Here is a 23263-nt window from a genome sequence, read left to right on the forward strand (position 1 = left end):
AAGAAGACGTTGACGTCCGTGTGTGGCTCGTGAAGCTCTCACCATTTCACTAAAATCGTCCCCGCAGGCCCAGTTCAGCACGAAGCTTACGCATCGCTGGACGACCGAGAAACGAGGTGACGGCCTCTTTGAAAACCGACCAGGTGGGGGTGTCGGCTTGGTGGTTGGTGAACCATAAGTTGGCCAAATCCGTCAAGTAGAAGATGACGTGAGTCAGCTTCGCGGATCATCCCACTTGTTAATCGCACTGGCATGCTCGTACTCTGCCAGCCAGTCCTCGACATCTTGATCTTCAGTGCCGTTGTATACTGGTGGGTCACGCAGACGAAGTACACCAGAACACATGACAGGTGGCAGCGTGGAAGAGCCTTGTGGGGGATCGACGCGCTCGATCATTGCGGACTGAGATGGTAGCTTATGGCTGCGGAGCTCCAGGACGTTACCCAGCACCTGCACCAAATGCAACGAGCAAGGTTGGGTAAAAACACAGGTTATTATTCGAGAAACGTTAGCCGCAACAAGCTGGTATAGGCAGGAACCCGGCAAGCACGAGCCACACACGGACGTCAACGTCTTCTTTCACGCTGGCACAAAGCTGGCGCCCCTATGCTTCAGCACAATTAATTACACCGAAGCATAGTGGCGCCAGCTCTTGCCTCGGGAACTGCGACTGTTAGTTTTTCTCCTGGGCGTGGTTGGAACGGCGAAGCATGGGGGAAGGAGACCGAAGACGGGGTGAAGCAGATCGACGTCGGCTGAAGTCTGGTCGACGTGAGCGGGGGTCATGTGAATAAGGTGTCACATGCGATTCTCGTTGCCGAGGTATGTTGCCGGAATGCTGAACATCATTAAAATAGAATCCACGGCGACGACAGTAGCGTGCGACATGTCCTGGAATACCACAGTTGTAGCAGACGGGCCGGTTATCTGGAGTACGCCAAGAGTTTACAGGTGCTCGAGGTGGTGGAAAGGGCCGATTTACCGGATAAACTGAAACTGGTGACCTGTAGTAGTTGGTGGCTGGACTGTAAGAAGGGAGCGGCGGTTGGGCAGAAGGTCGGCGGACGGCTTCTACATAAGTCAGCGGTGCAGCAACCGATATTGGGGACGCGGGCGAAGGGAGAGCCTCGGCAACTTGCGTCTGAATAGCACGACAAAGTAGTGGTCCAGTGTTGTGGGGGTCTCGTTGACGGTGGCGACAAGAGAGAGCTGTCGAACAACTTCCTCCCGGACGTACTGTTGAATTTGAGGCATTAACACGCTGTAGTCGGGGCCACTCCTTTTGCACTCCAAGGCCGAAATATCAGCTGTTTGCGTATTAGCGCGACGTGTCGAAATTCGTTGCTTGCGCAGCTCATCAAAACTTTGACATAGCTGAATCACGGCCGTGACGGTCTGTGGGTCTTTGGCCGCAAGCATATGAAAAGCGTCGTCATCAATGCCTTTCAATATATTTTTTATTCTGTCAGCCTCCGTCATCCTCGCATCAACTCGCCTACAGAAGCTGATCACATCCTCAATGTAGCTCGTGTTGTGATTCCAGGAGTGCTTTACATCGTTGAATTTGTCGTCCTTCCGCAGGCGTCTCATGAAATCATCCTGCGATAGAACTTTCTTTCCGCTAATCATGCGGTTGTCGACTGCGCTCGTGCTCACCTCGTTTTGTTTCCATTCAGCACGACATTCATAGATCTCCCTCGCTCATTCAAAAAGGTGATCGTCGCCGCTGACGTCGTCATTTCTGCTTTTTTGGTCGCCATGGTATCTCTTTTGTGCAACTCCGTTTCTGATTCAACTGCCCTCTTTATACCGTCACAAGAGTGCGCTCGTCGCCGGAACCTTGTCGTCCCGTTTGCCGTCATAACACTTGCCGATGGCTCCAGTGCCGTGTACGTGTGCAATCCGTTCTCTTGTCCCGCTACCTTATTGCATGACGAATGTATTGGGAGTCTTGACACTTATGGTGACATCTTTTCTTTCGATGCCCGTTCTGATACGACACCGAGGTCTGTGAAGCTGTCACAGCTGCCACCACGCCCTCAATACCTGACGAAGACGTTCTGTTGCGCAGTGTAGACACCGGCCTTACGCAAGACCAGCGCAATCAGCTCATTCAACTACTAGACCATTTCCGCGCCTCCTTCGACCACGGACAACCTCCATTGCGACGCACGTCAGTTGTCGCTCACCATATCGACACCGGTCATCATACTCCACTTCGTCAGCACCCCTACCGCGTCTCGCAGGTTGAGCATGACGTCATCACTCAACACGTCGACGAGATGGTGCAACGTGGTGTTATTCAGCCCTCCCACAGTCCTTGGGCTTCGCCAGTGGTCCTCGTGCGAAAAAAGGATGGCTTGCCGTAATTACGTGACGGACGGCCGTAGGTGGCTCCTTGTCATCCCACGTCATTTGCGTTCGGACATCTGCGCTGCCTTTCACGATGACCCCCAGTGTGGCCACGCTGGAGTATTTAAGACTTACTCTCGCCTTCGTCTAAGGTACTACTGACGCGGCATGTATCGGCACGTTCGCCAGTACGTTCGGTCATGCACCACGTGCCAACGACGCAAGACGCCTTCTCACAGCACTGCTGGCCCTTTGCAACCCTTAACCTGCCCAGCGAGACCATTCGACCGCGTCGGAGTCGATATTTATGGTCCTCTACCCAACTCTCTTCGAGGCAACCGGTGGATTATCGTCGCCGCTGATCATTTGACACGCTACGCTGAAACATCTGCGCTACCTGCTACAACTGCGAAAGACGTTGCGTCCTTTCTTTTTCACCATCTCATTTTGCGACACGGTGCACCTCGTGAACTACTGAGTGACCGTGGACGCGTGTTTCTCTCGAATGCCGTCGACGAGCTGCTAAAGGCATGTCGCACTGTCTATCGGAAATCCTCGGCATACCATCCTCAAACCAATAGCATGACGGAACGCTCCAACCGTACCCTTGGAGATATGTTTGCCATGTAGGCCTCTGACGACCACACTAATTGGGACCAAGTGCTCCCTTTTGTCACGTACGCGTACAACTCTGCGCTACAAACAACCACTGGCTTTTTTTCCTTTCTTCCTCCTGTACGGACGTGAGCCATCATGCTCCATGGACACCATTCTCCCTTACAGGTCTAATATTTCGGAAGCGACGCCTGTTTCCGAAGCAGCTGCTTATGCCGAAGAGTGTCGTCAACTCGCTCGCTCATTTGCCGCACAAGACCAATGGCGCCAGAAAACTGACCACGATTCTTCTGCGTCTACTGTACACTATAACCCAGGATCTGGTTTGGCTCTGGGTCCCGTCTACCCCTCCCGGTTTATTCCCGAAGCTTTCGTCGAAATACCACGGCCCCTACCGTGTGGTGCGGCAAATATCTCCTGTCAACTATGAAGTTGAGCCAATTGATCCACCTTCGGACCAACGCTGCCGTGGGCGTGAAACAGTACACGTATCACGCCTCAAACCGTGCTATAACCCCCTTGCCGTGTCCTTTCCCTAGGTAACCAGGTTGGCTCCTTTCTGCGTGGGGAGTAATTGTACCGAAGCATAGTGGCGCCAGCTCTGTGCCAGCGTGAAAGCAGACGTTGACGTCCGTGTGTGGCTCCTGCTTGCCGGGTTCCTGCCTGTACAAGCTTGTTGCGGCTAACGTTTCTCGAATAATAACCTGTGTTTTTACGCAACCTTGCTGTTGCAATATATATTGCAAGTTCGCTAAGAAATGCTTTGCATTCACAACCACCGCGAGAGCAGCAAGACCATGAATTGTAAATCCTGACACTCATGACAAACATGTCATGATTTTTATGGTATTACTAGTAAACTGTGCTCGTTATACAGTCATGTGATGCCATACCAGTTTGATATCGAAACCAGAGAGCGATAAGTTGTAGGCGGCTAGATAGATAGATAGATAGATAGATAGATAGATAGATAGATAGATAGATAGATAGATAGATAGATAGATAGATAGATAGATAGATAGATAGATAGATAGATAGATAGATAGATAGATAGATGGATGGATGGATGGATGGATGGATGGATGGATGGATGGATGGATGGATGGATGGACGGACGGACGGACGGACGGACGGACGGACGGATGGACGGACAATCAAAGTCACCGATCTTCGCCAAGAAATGCTTGTTAAGAAATCAAATGCTTGCTAAGAAATCACCGATCTTTGCTAAGAAATGCTTAAATGTTGTTAACTATTTAGCGTCCTGGGTACTCTAATATGGTAGAGCTGAAAGCCGTTCCGTGGGCCTCAGGCCTCATGAGGCCACAAGGCGTTCGCTCAATAAGGGTGAACCTATTTAGTGTGTGTTTAGAGAACGTGGTTAATGATTTAGAGTACTAGGTACTCTACTATGGGAGAGCTGAGAGCCGTCCCTCGGTCCTCAGACTCGGCCAGGGTATGTTTAGAAAAAGTGGGGAAAAATTTAGAGTACTAGGTACTTTCCTGCCGCCGGGGTAACCATGGTCTTACTATGGAGGGAACGCGCAGATAGATGCAATTTCTCGGTAAAACAGGTCGCTCATGATGCTTTCCTAAGTAGGCTATCTTCAAAAGCCGCCGTACTCATTCTCCGGCACTCCGAAGACTCGGCAACGTATCTTAACGTTAAGGCTATATCATACAGCTTAAGAACAGTTTAAGGTTTTCTTTTGCTGAACTCATATCTTTTAAAAGGAATATCAGATAAATATTTTCCTGCAGTCAAGAGCGGCGAAAATTTGAGCTAGCTGGTAAATATTCTTCACGAAACATCATGCGCGGGCCAAGAAAGACAGCGGAACTGAGCAAGGCAACACAAACAAGGAAAATCAAAAGGACGGGCGCGCCTTGGCCTGAACGAGTTAGGCACGAAACTCATTTCTGCAGGCCGTATAATGAAATATAAGTAGTTCGAAAAAAGAAGACTGAAAAACAGAAGAACAATAGACGTCAAAGAAACACGAAAAAGTCAGTCTGAAAAAAAAAAGTTGGCAGATCCCACGTACAGTGAGAATCGATGATATGTGAAGCACGAATGAGAAATTTTGATATGTCACTTTGAAAGGAGCATGGCGTCACAAGGTGGAGGTACATCATGCCGTACATGACTTCCGTGTCATGATGATCATGTTTGAATGTGTTGTTTACATTCGTCATCTATTCACGTCGCGTGATAATAAAATTTTTATATGTGGAGCTAGGGAGACGGCCGCGAGCACGCTATGAGCGTGGTAAGTTGTCATGTTCTTACATGACATGCGTGTCAGTATCATCATGTTTGCACCAGTCATATGTTGCGTCAACCATTGACGTCACGTAACACCAAATTTGGTATATGTGGCTCTAGCAAAAGGGCCGCGAGCACGTCATGATGGGCCCAGTATAGACAAATTCCACCGGACTTACGTCACAAAAGTGCGGTGGCACTGTCTTGGTAGGCGCAAGACGCTCTGCCTACCACAGTTTCTGCTGGGTTTTCAATGGTGCATGTGGTGTTCACAGTCAACCAACGAGAAAAAAAATGGAAGATCCCACGTACAGTGGGAATCAATGATGTGCGAAGCACGAATGAGAAAGGTTGATATGCCACTTTAAAATCAGCACAACGTTTCGAGGTGGAGGTAAATGATGAATTACATGACTTCTGTGTTATGATTATCAAGTTTCGATTCGCCGTTTACCTTCATCATTCATTCACCTCATGTGATACCGAAATTAGTATATGTGGAGCTAGAAAAACGGCCATGAGCACGCTATGAGCCTGGTTTGTTGTCATGTTCTTATATGACATGCGTGCCAGGATTATCATGTTTGCACCAGTCATATATTTCGTCATCCATTGACGTCACATAACACCAAATTTGGTATATATGGAGCTAACAAAACGGCCGCTAGCACATAATGAAGGGCCCAATATACTTCAATGTAGCGTTGACGCGCGCGCACGCTGGGCACGGCGACGCTACGTTATCAAAAAGCGAGCACTCTATAGTCTGACGCCAGGCCCGACCGGCGCGACCGGCGTCCGTCGGCGCGGCCCCACTGCCTCCGGCGCAAATTCCGACATGCTGCATTTCGCGCCGATGCATTACCAAGACAACACTGCGTCTCCCTCTTTTCGTGACGGAGGAATGCCGGACGCGCTGAAACAGGTATGCGTCGAAGCAACGCAGCGTGGCGCACGCCTGCGAGTATATGGCAAAACCGGCGCCTGGCGTCGCAACGCTGGCGTGACGCGACGAAATGAACGCCGGTGAGCTTGCGCACCACGTAACGTCGAAATGTATTGGCACCTTGACTGTGGCATGTCATCATGTTCTCACATGACACGCATCTCATGATTATCATGTTTGCACCAGGCACATACTTTCGTCATCCGTTGACGTCACGTACTGCCAAATTTGACATTTATGAAGGTAGCGTACACAATACCACCGCTGCTTTGTGTACAGAACAGAACACGAGCCAGATTGCAATAGGTTTTCACTAACTCATCAACACATACAATTCAGCTAGTCACCTCATTTCCACTACCATCGGTGGAAATGGCACCTCTAATGAGAACCCAATCATGGGGTTATTGTAATGGGCAGACAATTTGTGCATGCCCTTCGTCTAGGCCACTCCCTATGATTTGTGAGCTCTTAGGTGAAGTATAATCACTCATGTATGACTACGCATGGTTACATTGCAAGAAAAAAAAACTTGTGTAGACCCCTACCGTTACCGTTTAAGAGTTGAACGCGATAGTGATATCCTGTCCCTAATCTGCTCCTCGGCCACTGAAACAAGCCACTTTGAACTTTTTCGGTAATATTGCACTAATCTTTTATACAAACTTCTGAGTAACATAATTAGTATGAACTATCGCGTCCAACTTTGAAAGGCCAAGCTTTAGGGTCTTGTCATAATCAGTCCTACTTAAGACATTATCAGTCACTGGCTGATATTAAGGCAGTGAATTTTACACACTAAGTTCGTCCTCTTTTTTTTTTGGCCCTAATATTGAATCATTTGCCATGAAATTGTCTGCCTAACACTCTGTGAACGGTCAGTTACCAAAAGATGAACTATAGGCATCATAGACAGACGAAAAGATTGTTCCAGGAGCAGTAAAATATCGTTCGGGATAATAAATGCATATAAATTGACGGTGGATAAAAAGCTAAGGCCGAGCAAAAATATCTATACCTTTAGAAATAAAACGAAGACGATGTAAAAGCTCAGATGTGGCAAAAGTTATGGCGCTGCTTAAGCGTAGTAAACACAGAACTTCAAATTGTGCAGTGTGCATTGAAAACACACAAATTCGCACAGCAAAGATGGTAACTTGCAAGGGCACACAAGGAATTGTGAACCAAAATAGGATTGGGACGTGGGCACGGAGAGTGCACACAAAGTTCATGTAACAGTGCCGAGGGATAAAAAAACTTTCAGTAGGGAAAATCTTACATTTCACCAGCGTTAAGTGAAGACACATTTACAACAAAAGGCAGCGATACTATAAGTAGGGGATTGTGGAGAGCCCCGGGGACTGCTAGGTAAATGATGCGAATGGAGGCGCCATCTTTTACGCTGGGGCGCGAATGTCTTTACGCCCGCTTCTCTGGGACACAAAACAACAACAGCTATAAAACAAACAGGATCACTTTAGGCGATGTGGTAAAAGCTTTGGCTGCCTAACAGATTGCAGGAGCGGGAGACGCGACGAACGCACTAGAACCCCGAACCATCGGTTCAAAATTCTTTCCTTTGCTCTTTATTCAGTCACTTTATTTTTTTGTTATTTTTAAAACCAAACTGTACATATGAGCGCTTTTTGTTCGTATTTCGTCAGAAAGCGGTTATCGGTGGAACGCTTTCACAGCTGTATTTGCCTCGTCTGTTTTTCTTTTCACTCGGTAGGCCTTCCTCGGTGTAGACGGTTTATGTAGTCCATGGTTTGTTCGCCCTTTCTTTCTTTCTTTCTTTCTTTCTTTCTTTCTTTCTTTCTTTCCTTCTTTATTTCTTTCTTCATTTCTTTCTTTCTTTCTTTCTTTCTCTTCCTTCCAGCTATTGGATGCAGCGTTTTTTTTTCCTCTCGCTTTTGCGCATGAATGCCCAAGCATGGAATGAAGGCTGCCGGGATTGTGTAGAAATTGTGTTCTCTCGCTAAAATGCTCTGCTGTTCTTTCTCCTTCCCAACTCTTTGTTTCGCTTCTATCGCACGCTGGCACCTATAAAATATTAGCGGGCATGGCAAATTATAATAAAAGATAGAAGTAACACACCACGCAACCCTGTGCTTAGACCTGGGGTTCGTCGTATGTCCACCTTTCTTATTTGCCCTGTTCATGAGGTTGTTTGGTGCTGCTCCATGATTGCTGCTTCTTAGGGTCCTTTAGCTGTATATGTTTATTTACGTGTTTATCCCAGTGGCCACAGCACTCACGCGCATTGGAGTGAGTTTTAACAATGCAGTATTTATATACTAAATGCAGATTCTAACACTTAAATGATACAGTAACCAGACAATTCACTATGCAGTTACGTAGTGGTGCATAGGAATGCACAACGTATAACGTACTTACGCAACTGCGCCAGTAAACTCCGGCTGACCCAGCAGTGAACTTGGAAATAAATTATGTGAAGTAATTTCTGCTACTTTTGCTACGTATTTCTACTAAGCATTTTCTTTTTTTTCCAGTTCAAAAGTTATCATTCAACATTTTTGTGACAATGCCACTTTATATGGTACTCAATGCGTTCCCTTTAACAGCTATGACATTTCAGTTCTTCCTTGGTTGACGCTTGAGCAAAATCAAAATGGGCAAGAAAAAATGCAGGCTACCTCATAGAGTTTCATATAAATATACTAAAGGGAACCCTGGCGCTAGTTTTCATGGGAGCGGCGACGCATAGCGCCTCAGCTAGAATAAAATAATCGGTTGTACAATGATTTTGCCAATATCTGTACTTTCACTTCCAGTCTTATTCACGTGGCTTGGAGATGTTTTGTCACAAGATGCCAATCAGCAAAGTTTTGGCAGTTTTGCTGCACCACGTTAACCTTTTAGGCGCACCAATTCAAATCAGGCCATGATCGTTCAAAACTGTTTGTTCTTTTATTCAAAACGAAACCAAACCACTAGTGCATCGGAAGCATGCAAACATGAAGTCTAGACAGATCCATTCAGATCTCATCCTTCCCATGGTCGCTGAACAATGGCAGTGCCAGTGTCCCCTCAACATAAGTTTAGAAAACTCTATAGGCTACCCTACGCATTCAGTCAAGTCGACTAGAAAGTGAGAGCCCTCTCATTCTTCTCAGCCGATGAACTGACCATTTTCGCGCACCCACGGTGGTTTTGCACGGCCTCCAAGATCGGAGATATAGGATCATCACCGCACGTGGTTTTGCATTGCCTCCGTGATCGGCTCCCCTTTGACCAAGCGACGATGTTTTGTCATGACGCCATCTTGTGACACCTTATGATGGGAATTCAAAGTGACATTGTGGTTACATCCCAAATTTTGAAGACCTTTGATGTCGTGGTAAATTCAATAGGTCCCGTTATTAATAGACGATTATTTTTCTTTTCATGACCCCTGTTCGCGCATAAATACCAGAACACTGATGCCGCTGATTAGGGATGCCATCAATTTTCAAGTTTGTCGAGGCATCCAATGCTTCCGCCCTAATAAAACAAAGAAAATTACAAGGTTGCGTTCCTTACATAATCGAAAAATTAAGACTTGAAGGCATATCAAATGATAGATAACAGCAGAGGGGAAAAGTAGGAAGGTCAACCAGTCGAGGATAACTGGTTTGCTACCCTAGATGTGAGAACGACATTGGGGAGATTGAAGGAAGTAGGGGAAAGAGATAAGAAAGACAGAAAGAAAGCCCATCACACAGCACGTGCACAAGCACCTGCCAGTAAGGGTCCGTCAATCTGGTGTGCGAAGGAGACATCAGTATCACAGCCGCATGTCCAGCCAGGCTCGTGTTTTTAAAACCTCAGCAGTTATTTGATCGCGTGCAGGTGCAATGTCATTTGTCGACGACAGGCTAGAAGATATTCAACAGACATTTGTCTATTCTTAATGCTCGCCATCAAGGAAGCATGTGACTGTCTCTGCAGAATATAGACAGCACAGTCACACAGGATGTGGCGTAGCATCTCATCGCTACTACAGGCATCTCAGATAGAATTGCCAGCCTAAATTCGGAGAGACTACGATTTCGTAAATGACCCTCCTAATCATAAACGACAAAACAGTGTGGCCTAGCTTCGGTCTAGTTCACTTGGCATATATTAATACATCAACAAGCGCAGGTGCTGCTGATGATTGATGAGGAGGGTCTGTCTGCTTTAAGGTAAGGGGGGGGGGGATAAACAACAAGAGGGAAAGCAGGGAGGTTAACCAGGCACATGCCCGGTTTGCTACCCTACGCTGGGGGAATAGGAAGGGGGCATAAAGATGAGAGAGAGAGAAGAAAGAGAAGAGAAGGAGAGAGAAAAAAAAGGAGGATTGTCAGTCAATCGGCTGGCGCGTATGCAGCGGAGGCACTACACAAAAGTTAAAGGTGGTCACATAGGCCTGTAGTCCTCAAAAAGCACAAGACAGCTTTGACTGCTTTTTGAGCCGACGAAAGGCGATGACGGTGTTTCAATAGCATCTGCACAGAGAGTGGCCGATCGTCCAATTTTTCTAAAAAAGTCACAGCATATCCACGAAGTGAATGATGATAAGCGGGGTGACGCGCTGGAAGGTTTCATCGCTAAACTGTGAACCATCGGCGAATATCGCGCACTTCACAATCAAGGACGTGACAAGCACTGTACATAGTGGAAACTTTGTAAGGTGGCTACATACTATAGGCATCATAGACAGACGAAAAGATTGTTCCAGGAGCAGTAAAATATCGTTCGGGATAATAAATGCATATCAATTGACGGTGGATAAAAAGCTAAGGCCGAGCAAAAATACCTATACTTTTAGAAATAAAACGAAGACGATGTAAAAGCTCAGATGTGGCAAAAGTTATGGCGCTGCTCAAGCGTAGTAAACACAGAACTTCAAATTGTGCACTGTGCATTGAAAACACACAAATTCGCACAGCAAAGATGGTAACTTGCAAGGGCACACAAGGAATTGTGAACCAAAATAGGATTGGGACGTGGGCACGGAGAGTGCACACAAAGTTCATGTAACAGTGCCGAGGGATAAAAAAACTTTCAGTAGGGAAAATCTTACATTTCACCAGCGTTAAGTGAAGACACATTTACAACAAAAGGCAGCGATACTATAAGTAGGGGATTGTGGAGAGCCCCGGGGACTGCTAGGTAAATGATGCGAATGGAGGCGCCATCTTTTACGCTGGGGCGCGAATGTCTTTACGCCCGCTTCTCTGGGACACAAAACAACAACAGCTATAAAACAAACAGGATCACTTTAGGCGATGTGGTAAAAGCTTTGGCTGCCTAACAGATTGCAGGAGCGGGAGACGCGACGAACGCACTAGAACCCCGAACCTACGGTTCAAAATTCTTTCCTTTGCTCTTTATTCAGTCACTTTATTTTTTTGTTATTTTTAAAACCAAACTGTACATATGAGCGCTTTTTGTTCGTATTTCGTCAGAAAGCGGTTATCGGTGGAACGCTTTCACAGCTGTACTTGCCTCGTCTGTTTTTCTTTTGACTCGGTAGGCCTTCCTCGGTGTAGACGGTTTATGTAGTCCATGGTTTGTTCGCCCTTTCTTTCTTCCTTTCTTTCTTTCTTTCTTTCTTTCTTACTTTCTTTCTTTCTTTCTTTCTTTCTATCTTTCCTTCTTTATTTCTTTCTTCATTTCTTTCTTTCTTTCTTTCTTTCTCTTCCTTCCAGCTATTGGATGCAGCGTTTTTTTTTTTCCTCTCGCTTTTGCGCACGAATGCCCAAGCATGGAATGAAGGCTGCCGGGATTGTGTAGAAATTGTGTTCTCTCGCTAAAATGCTCTGCTGTTCTTTCTCCTTCCCAACTCTTTGTTTCGCTTCTATCGCACGCTGGCACCTATAAAATATTAGCGGGCATGGCAAATTATAATAAAAGATAGAAGTAACACACCACGCAACCCTGTGCTTAGACCTGGGGTTCGTCGTATGTCCACCTTTCTTATTTGCCCTGTTCATGAGGTTGTTTGGTGCTGCTCCATGATTGCTGCTTCTTAGGGTCCTTTAGCTGTATATGTTTATTTACGTGTTTATCCCAGTGGCCACAGCACTCACGCGCATTGGAGTGAGTTTTAACAATGCAGTATTTATATACTAAATGCCGATTCTAACACTTAAATGATACAGTAACCAGACAATTCACTATGCAGTTACGTAGTGGTGCATAGGAATGCACAACGTATAACGTACTTACGCAAGTGCGCCAGTAAACTCCGGCTGACCCAGCAGTGAACTTGGAAATAAATTATGTGAAGTAATTTCTGCTACTTTTGCTACGTATTTCTACTAAGCATTTTCTTTTTTTTTTCCAGTTCAAAAGTTATCATTCAACATTTTTGTGACAATGCCACTTTATATGGTACTCAATGCGTTCCCTTTAACAGCTATGACATTTCAGTTCTTCCTTGGTTGACGCTTGAGCAAAATCAAAATGGGCAAGAAAAAATGCAGGCCACCTCATAGAGTTTCATATAAATATACTAAAGGGAACCCTGGCGCTAGTTTTCATGGGAGCGGCGACGCATAGCGCCTCAGCTAGAATAAAATAATCGGTTGTACAATGATTTTGCCAATATCTGTACTTTCACTTCCAGTCTTATTCACGTGGCTTGGAGATGTTTTGTCACAAGATGCCAATCAGCAAAGTTTTGGCAGTTTTGCTTCACCACGTTAACCTTTTAGGCGCACCAATTCAAATCAGGTCATGATCGTTCAAAACTGTTTGTTCTTTTATTCAAAACGAAACCAAACCACTAGTGCATCGGAAGCATGCAAACATGAAGTCTAGACAGATCCATTCAGATCTCATCCTTCCCATGGTCGCTGAACAATGGCAGTGCCAGTGTCCCCTCAACATAAGTTTAGAAAAATCTATAGGCTACCCTACGCATTCAGTCAAGTCGACTAGAAAGTGAGAGCCCTCTCATTCTTCTCAGCCGATGAACTGACCATTTTCGCGCACCCACGGTGGTTTTGCACGGCCTCCAAGATCGGAGATATAGGATCTTCACCGCACGTGGTTTTGCATTGCCTCCGTGATCGGCTCCCCTTTGACCAAGCAACGATGTTTTGTCATGACGCCATCTTGTGACACCTTATGATGGGAATTCAAAGTGACATTGTGGTTACATCCCAAATTTTGAAGACCTTTGATGTCGTGGTAAATTCAATAGGTCCCGTTATCAATAGACGATTATTTTTCTTTTCATGACCCCTGTTCGCGCATAAATACCAGAACACTGATGCCGCTGATTAGGGATGCCATCAATTTTCAAGTTTGTCGAGGCATCCAATGCTTCCGCCCTAATAAAACAAAGAAAATTACAAGGTTGCGTTCCTTACATAATCGAAAAATTAAGACTTGAAGGCATATCAAATGATAGATAACAGCAGAGGGGAAAAGTAGGAAGGTCAACCAGTCGAGGATAACTGGTTTGCTACCCTAGATGTGAGAACGACATTGGGGAGATCGAAAGAAGTAGGGGAAAGAGATAAGAAAGACAGAAAGAAAGCCCATCACACAGCACGTGCACAAGCACCTGCCAGTAAGGGTCCGTCAACCTGGTGTGCGAAGGAGACATCAGTATCACAGCCGCATGTCCAGCCAGGCTCGTGTTTTTAAAACCTCAGCAGTTATTTGATCGCGTGCAGGTGCAATGTCATTTGTCGACGACAGGCTAGAAGATATTCAACAGACATTTGTCTATTCTTAATGCTCGCCATCAAGGAAGCATGTGACTGTCTCTGCAGAATATAGACAGCACAGTCACACAGGATGTGGCGTAGCATCTCATCGCTACTACAGGCATCTCAGATAGAATTGCCAGCCTAAATTCGGAGAGACTACGATTTCGTAAATGACCCTCCTAATCATAAACGACAAAACAGTGTGGCCTAGCTTCGGTCGAGTTCACTTGGCATATATTAATACATCAACAAGCGCAGGTGCTGCTGATGATTGATGAGGAGGGTCTGTCTGCTTTAAGGTAAGGGGGGGGGGGATAAGCAACAAGAGAGAAAGCAGGGAGGTTAACCAGGCACATGCCCGGTTTGCTACCCTACGCTGGGGGAATAGGAAGGGGGCATAAAGATGAGAGAGAGAGAAGAAAGAGAAGAGAAGGAGAGAGAAAAAAAAGGAGGATTGTCAGTCAATCGGCTGGCGCGTATGCAGCGGAGGCACTACACAAAAGTTAAAGGTGGTCACATAGGCCTGTAGTCCTCAAAAAGCACAAGACAGCTTTGACTGCTTTTTGAGCCGACGAAAGGCGATGACGGTGTTTCAATAGCATCTGCACAGAGAGTGGCCGATCGTCCAATTTTTCTAAAAAAGTCACAGCATATCCACGAAGTGAATGATGATAGGCGGAGTGACGCGCTGGAAGGTTTCATCGCTAAACTGTGAACCATCGGCGAATATCGCGCACTTCACAATCAAGGACGTGACAAGCACTGTACATAGTGGAAACTTTGTAAGGTGGCTACATACACCAACGGAGGAAGGACGACCACACCCTAAGAAACTTCTCCCCTAAAATTCATGATTCTTTAAAGCGCACCTGGACACAAGCACGTGCTTGAACTCGTGGACACTCGTGGACAAGTACGTGATCATCTTGTATTTCATGCAGGCTATTTTTCAACAGTATTGGCTTTATGGTCGCTGAAGGGGTGGATCGGTGATGGGGTCTAGTGGTATGTTTCCAAGGTGGCTTCATACACCAACGGAGGAATGACAGACTCACACCCTAAGGAGCATCGCCCCTAAAATCTATGGTTCTTTAACGCGCATCTGGACACAAGTACAATGCCATCTTGAATTTTATATTGGCTACCTCTCATTAGTATTCGCTTTATGGTCACTGAAGTGGTGGGTCGTTGATGGGGTGTGAACACGTCGGACGACCGGTCATCTTCAGCGTCAGTTCAAGAAACAGCTGGTGTTTTAATGGGCGAGTTTATGCCATCGTCGAAATTGCTATCAATTCCACATCCCTCCTGTCTACATAACTAATTTTGTATGGTAGTAGTTTTAAGAAGTGTCATTTGATTCTCAGTTAAAGAAAAGTCTTTGGAACACTCCTGTTCGAAATAATTTTATCGACACCCGATGTTCCAGGGATTTTTCCCCCGCTTCTAGATTCCACCTTCTCTGGTACTGCTACCTTGTTTGGACGTCATTTTTGTTATTCTGTCTAGTTCGAACTCTGAACTACTATATTTAGCAGCAGAAGGTCACTACATCAGTCAGTTTTGCGATACGCTGACCAATTCAAAATGAATCTCACAGCGCTAAAAAATGCTTCAACGCTTACAATTTGCTGCTGGTCAACGATATGCGAAGGCAATATCAAGGTAAATTCAGCCTAAACGTACTTTACAATGAGTAAAGCTGCTCGGAACAATATTTTCTGATAGCAGACAGTCACCTTCATGCTGCCGCCATATGCAATGAAGCGTGCGAGAATTGATTGGCTGCAATATTTTAGTGATTAGTCGAATGCGCAGCCACGCAGCTCCCCTTACAGCAGATGTTAACGCAAGGTCAGTGGCGACGGTTTGGTCCAACCAGAAAAGAAAAGTCATCTGTGCTTTGCCGGTTTTTTGATGACACTTGGGTTATTTTTTTCTGTAGTGACGAATTAGCCACATCTTTTAATTTAGGATGTGGTCAGCTCTGATACATAGGAGCGGTGATTTTTAGACAGATATGTATTAAGACGAAGAAGCTCGTACGAAAAAAATCCCACCATTTCCACGAAGTGACTGCTGATGAGGGAAATGCTAATCGGTAAAACCGTGAAACTGTTGTTGGAGCATGGTGGTAGCGTTTCCACAAGACTGGCCGCTGTGAGTGGAGGTGATGGTGGTTATATTGTTGTAAAACCACAAGTGGTTGCATAGCTTAAGGCTGTGGCCGAACGAGCAATCGAGGAAGTCGCCTGGAAGCGCGCGTTGGTGCCGCAAACCGCAAGTAGTGACCGCTTTTGGCGCTTGACCATTGCTTCGCGCCACCGCCATGATTCGAACTTCTCTTGCCGCTGCTTGCATGGCGCCTCTGCTTCACGGGTTCTCACGTCAGGATCCATTTGTCGAGGAGAGAGAGAGAAAAGAAAAAAATTGGGAGCATATCCATGGAGTGAATGATGGAGAGTGGGGCGAAGCATTCGTCCGTCCATTCGTTCTTGCTTCCGTCCGTCCACGCGTCCGTCTGTGTGGCCATTCATGCGTCCATCCGCCCGTCCGTGCGTGCGTCTGCTCGTGCGTCCGTCCCTGCGTTCGTCCATGCATCTGCCCCTGCGTCCGTTCATGCACCCATCTCTCTGTGTGTCTGTTAGTCCATCTATTCAACACTCCAAGTACCACCATCTCGCATATTATCATCATGTATTTTCCATATAGAAGCACCGCCATCCATCGGACATTCCAAGGACTAAACAAAAGAGGGTACACGCACACTTTCTTACGGCTTGCGCTCAGGTCTACTTCCCCCCTTTAAACACCTCGAGTTCATGGTATATACTAGTTCACTAAATTTATGGCACTGCGGCCCAACGCTCACTAAACCTTTTTAAAGCCAAGGAGGTTACGCCCAGCGAGTATAACGTAGCAACCTTTTTCTGTTAGATAGTGCTCAATGTACATGCCAATGTCTGCTAATGGGAAATGAGAGAAAGGAGAATTCGGTTTTTACTTTCTTACGGCTTGCACTTCGTATCTATTTCCCACCTTTAACCTCCTCGAGTTCATTCATGGTATATACTAGTTCATTGTATTCATGGCAGTGCGGCTCAACGCTCACTAAACCTTTCTAAAACTAAGAAGGTTACACCCAGCGAGTATAACGTAGCAACCCTTTCTTGTCAGATAGTGCTCAACGTACATGCCAATGGCTGCTAATGAAGATCGCAGCATGCGCGTTAACTAGAAGCCGAATGCTCCTGTCTCTCATTCCCCATTAGCAGGCATTGGCATGTACATTAAGCACTATTTTTTATTGTTCAACAATGCATAGAAGAAATCTCTCCCCAGCACCACCTAAAAGGTCAAAATGTTATACCTGTTACATACTACAACAGCTACGAGAGACGAACGGGTGCCGCTGTAAGGAGCTTCGCCCCTAAAACGTCTTTATTCACAAATGCATGGAGAAGGAGAGCATGGGAGAAACACCTAGTCTGGGCCCCCTAGGACGACTCCAGCGACGAGTCGGGCCCGCTGTATCAGAGCTCGGAGGACCTCTGGAGGTCCATCGCGGAGAGCATCATACCACAGGTCCTCGTTACGTAAAGGGTGAGGGAAAGCAGGTAAAGGAGGAAAGATGTTCGCGTTGCTCCTGATCGAGACATGCAAGGTCGCGGGCGAGTTTTCACAGCCGGGGCAATGGTCTGCATAGCGCTGCGGGTAGAATTTATGACGTGATCTTAGATTGGGAAATGTTTTAGTCTGTAGCTGGCGTAACGCTACTGCCTCCTCTCACGAGAAAGATGGTGGTGGGGCGCTCTGAGTGTGACGGACGTTCATGTAGTGACGAAGAATGTCGTTTCAAGTGAGAAGAAAGTCCCCCACTCTGAAATCGTCACCTCACCTTGCTGGGCCGGCCGGAGGGAAATTTCGCGTGTAACAGTGTGTGCGCGTTCATTGCATGGCAGAAAGGCATGACCAGCAGTTCAGAGTAAGTGGACGCGAAAAGTACCGTTTCACTCAGTTAGCGGAATTCGGTTGAGAATTTGTTGGACCGCTCTTGGGATGTCATGTTCTGATAGAAAGGCCCGACATGCATGTTGCGAGTCTGTCAATGTCTAGACCTCACTGTGAACACAGATAGCGTATCGTATCGCTAGAGCGACTTCAAGAATTTCGCCGTGAGCGGCATGCGTCCCATCATTGCAGCCGAATCGTGCAGGGAATCGGTGTCATCTAACACTACCGAGGTGTAACCTTTGCGAGTTCGGGCTGTGTCCATGTAAATAGTATGCGATTCCGGCATGTCTTCGAGCATACGGCTGAGGCATCGTACGCGGGATTTCCGCCGGTCTTGTCATGATGAGGGTACATGTACGTCGTAAAGGATGAACAGTTAGTATTTTCCGTATCGCAGGCGACAACGGAGTGGGGCAGGTTTCAATCTCAAATGATAGGATGGAATATCTCAGGCCTGAGAGAAGATTGCGGCTAATAGGGGTGAGTAGGAGGCGTTGGCGCTGACTGACCCAATCTTCCTCGAGCAGCTTGCTTAGTGAGTTGTGTGTCGCCAACTTAAGAAGAACACGTGCGGTAGTGTAGTTCGGAACGCCGTCGGCCAGCTTTGTCGCTTTACGGATCATGACGTCTGCGTAGTTGTTGCAATTGGGTCAACCGCTAGAAGGACAAGTGATATGTCAGCTGGCTGATCACGCAGGCCTCCACCAAGCGCAGCAGGTCTTCTTCTTTAAGCCTTGAGTGCCGATTTGAACCCGCTGGATTATGGACATGGTTAACTTGTCGAGATAAAAGGCCAACGGTGTAGTTTGCTTTGCCATCCGCTTGAACATGTAGTCCAAGGATGCGGGCACTAGGGACATGTGGTATGGGTATGCCATCGACGTGCACAATAATTAGGGGAGGAGGGCAGCTGCTTCGGGAGCGAATGACGATGAGCTCTAATTTTTGAGGAGCACATTGCAAGCCTCTTTTTTTCAGCGTACTCAACAACAGTATTCACTGCTTTCTGCAGTTATTCCTGGATGGCTCCGCTTGTCGAGGAGCCCAGTTTGCCTCGGCTGCACAAGCCCTCGTCGTTGTCACAGCCCGCGGATCGATGCTGGTGGTCATTGCTTTACGAACGCTGGCGTCTTTCCTCCGTTTAGCGAGCTCTCACGCGGGATATTGGCGGTTTGTGCGCATTGCAGCGGCGTTGCGAGCTCTCCACACCGCTGCCTTCTTTTCCAAGGTGTTCATGATGCTGTCGTCAGATAGAAAGGAGACGCGGCGCCCGGAGGCGCTTTGTCTCGGAGTCTTACGTAACTCATCAACCCATCTCCATCTATACGTCGGTTCCGGCATGTCCTCCACCCCCGTCCCCCCAAGGTCGTGTGAGGGAGAAGTTTTATTTCGGACAGACGGCCACACCATTGCAAGGCGGCCGCCGCTCGGCGCCAGGCGCCAAACAGACGCGGCCTGCCTCCCGGCATACACGCCAGGGAGACCCAACATACGAGCTGCATGGAGAAGTGCACTCACTGCGCTTCCGGGGATGAGAATAGAAGCGCGCCAAAAGCGCTCGCATTATGTCGGCGTGGACCTCTGTCAGTCGCCTCTCTCTAGCGCGCCCGCCCGGATATGACGGAAGATTTCATGTGGATGGATGGATGTGTGGATGTATTCAACTGTGCCCTTTAGATCGGGCGGTGGCTCACGCCCCTAGCCATAAAGTTAATCACTATCACTGTGTGTTTGAGGATTGAATTTCACTCGCGCCTCGATTGTAGCCAGCAATCATTTAGCCTCTTCCTGGTTATATCTACCCGTTTACTGTCTATTTTGCCTTCAATATCCCTAAACACCAATGCTTTGAAACATTCGGCGCCATTATCTTCAACTGTAGAGCAGAGCCCTTTACAGAACGTTATCAAACGTTCACCCGTTTCGTCCTCTCCACACGCACTCCATACCGTGTCTGTGCCTTCGTATTTTGCTCGGTACGTCTTGATCTGCAATACTCTCGTTCTAGCCTCGAAAAGCAAAGAACTACCCCAAGAATGATCGTAGATCTTTTCCCTTGCAATTCCCTGCTTAAAGGTTTGGTAGTTTTCCAGTGATGATTTCGTAAGCCTTTCCGTCTTCCACATGTTCCTCTCTGTTTCCTTCACATTCTTTTTAACCGATGTTTCCTTTTGGCTTGGTATTCTGCTGTTGTCTAAATACCTGCTTGACAGTTTGTGAGTTCGCTTCCTTTATTTATTATCAACATTCTTCATGTACAAGTAACTGAAAACTTTCCTAGCTCAACGCTCCTCTCCCATTTTTCTCAATCGGTCCTCAAATTCTATCTTGCTGCTAGCTTCCCTGCACTCAAACAACGTCCATCCCATGTCTCTCTGCACCCCCTGATTTGGGGTGTTCCCTTGTGTTCACAAGGCAAGTCTACCTATGCCACGTTGTTTAATTTCCAATATTGCTTGAACTTCTTATATCATGCACAATACCGCATTGCTGAACATCAAACCCGGGACCATGACACCTTTTTAAATCTATACAGCTGCATTCTTGGAGCGCTAAGTCATTACGTATCTTTCGTGCTCCCTTAGATACTCAGCCCCGTTTTTTTTACAGGCCCAAATATTGGTATTTATCCACTATTTCTAGCGTGCCTTCCTCTATCTTATGTTTACGGCCTTTGTTATCCTTAAAAATCATGATTACCGATTTTTCCTTGCTGACCTTCAAATTTGACCTATCTCCTTCATTACCAGACTATCAATCCCTGCAGATCTTCCTTGTTGTCAGCTTCAATACTATATCATCTGCTTACATCAATGCTGGTAATGACAGTTTAATATGTTTTTCTCGCTTGCAAAAAGAGAGGCTGAAGCCGAGTCGACTCCCCTATAATTCAGCTTCTAGTCCCTGGAGATACAGCATAAAGAAAGGTAACAAGGGACATCTCTATCGAAGCCCGTGTTGCATAGGTTCAGATACCTGTTCTTCCCATTCGATAACTACCTTGTTACTTTTATAGATATCCTTTAGAAGATTAGTTATTCCATCTTCCACATTTATTGTATGCAGTATTCACCACAAGACTTCTTGAATCACACTATCGTAAGCCTCCTTGATATCTAGATACGCCAGCCACAGGAGCCCGTGTTGTTTTTTCGCTATTTCAATACTCTGCATCAATGAAAACAGATTGTTCTCCAACCTCCTTCGTTTACGGAACCCATTTTGTAGTTCTCCCAGAACCCTCTCATTCTCCACCCATGTCTGTAGTCTTTCCTTTACTATCTGCATCACCAGCCTGTAAAACTACTGATATCACTGTTAAAGGACGGTAAATGTTTATATCGGCTTTGTCCCCCTTTCCTTTATAGATTATGCTAATCCTGCTTAGTTTACACCCATTCAAAACTGCAGCATTCATTATTGCTTTGCTCGCTGCCTCTCTTAATGTTTGCTTAGAGTTTTGTTCTAGTTTCTTTATTAGCATGATTTGGATGCTGTCAGGGCTTGTTGATTGCTATTAGGACCCCTTTTTCTGCTCTTTCCCACTCTCGTTGTCCCAGTGGAGCCACTGAGATAATTGGTCCATCCTCATCTGGTTTGGTGCATGCAGCGTTTCTTTGGTGTTTATATTTTTTGTCAGCATTGTTTTTATATATTCCATTGTCTCATCCCCTTCTAGTATGACCCCTTGAACGGTAGTTTTAAACTTGTTTCATGCTTGACTTATTACACAGAGAAATGAGATGGTTCTAAAACTTTGCCGCTGCCTTTCTATCTTTTTTGTTTACTTCCACTATCCATATGGTCCCCTTTCTCCTAATCTTGTCACTGATCAAATCGGATGCTTCCCTTCTGCAGCTTAAAAAGTTATTTCATTTTCTTTTGACACCATATTCTGGTTCACTTTTCTGTTTAGCATACCTGTGTTCCCTGTAGGCTTCCTGACGTCTTACTATGGCTCTCTTAACTTCCTCATTCCACCAGCTCTTGGGTTTGTGTCTGTTTTTTCTGGTTGGTCTGACTCGTACCTTAGCAAGCTCTAACTCAAAAAATCGAGTTAAATTTGTGTACTTCCACTCTGTTTTAGTGTCGTCGAAGATTATTTTCTCAATCTCTTCAGTTGCTATATCTAATTGCCTTTCTGAATAAAAAATAACGTGTGGTTGCTCGTAATGCCACCATTCTAATTTCATTTCTCTTCCAATACTCAGCTTGACACGTTTGTAATCACTACCTAAGCCTTTGGACCTATATTAATCTATGCCCTTCACCCTCAGCCGATGATAGATCCTGTGTGATATAATTGCGTAATCTATCGTCCACTGCAGCCTTCCCACCTCACATGTTATCTGCCCTTCGCATTTCTCGGTGCTGTTGCAAATGACAAAATCATGCCTTTCCCACATATTCATTAGCATTCTGCCTGTTGGGTCAGTATATCCATCCAAATCTTTTATGTGCGCATTCCTATCTCCTAATATAGTTACCTCGTACTTTTCTCCTAGTTCGTCAGTGTCATTTTCTATGCACTGCACCATTTGTTGGTCTCCTCTCTGGCTTTTGCCCCTGTCCACAAGTATAGAAAACCCAGGAGCGTCATTTGTCAATGTTCCTTGCACTCCTGCTTGACCCTTTGCCCGTCTGTACTTTCGTGAATGAGTGCCCCAATACCACCCCCATTTCTGCTGCCTTCTAATCTATTATAATATCCTCATGCGTAGTCCGGATTGTTAGGCGGTTGTTCCATGTCCCTAAGATGTGTTTCTACAAAACCATATACCATCAGCGTGTCCTCCCTTAGCTGTTCTTCTATTTCTTCCCACTTCAGCCTAATCCTGCCACCCTGCATGTTGAACTTGAACTTTATTTCGCATCTATACATTGTACAGATAACAGGAACACAGACAAAAAGCCACATTACGGCTTGACGAGGTCTGTGCCCCCCCCCCTTTTTTTTTCGCAACAAACAGTTGGCGGGCAAGATCAAAAATGCAATGCAAGAACAGATTCATGTACACACACGCACAGTAATAAATAGAGATAATTTAAAGCACTTGCATCCGAAAACAATCAACAAATTTATATACAAAATTTTAAACGCGTCGCTATACACCTTCAACACAAAAATACACAAAAATACATAGTAAACATACGAGCATAAGAAGTATGCACTAATGAATATACAAAAGTTCAAAAACGCTTTGCCTTGTACTTTTAACATAAAATGCATGTTCATTTAAAACACAATAGCGAATAAGATGTATGATCGGCACATCCAGATCCTTCGGGAGGGGAAATATGGCAGTTAATGAAGAGAGTTTAGCAAAGATGGTAAGGCATGACGTAGCATTTGTTTTCCAT

The sequence above is a fragment of the Rhipicephalus microplus genome, chromosome 5 (assembly GCF_043290135.1).
Source record: "Rhipicephalus microplus isolate Deutch F79 chromosome 5, USDA_Rmic, whole genome shotgun sequence".
NCBI lineage: Eukaryota > Metazoa > Arthropoda > Arachnida > Ixodida > Ixodidae > Rhipicephalus > Rhipicephalus microplus.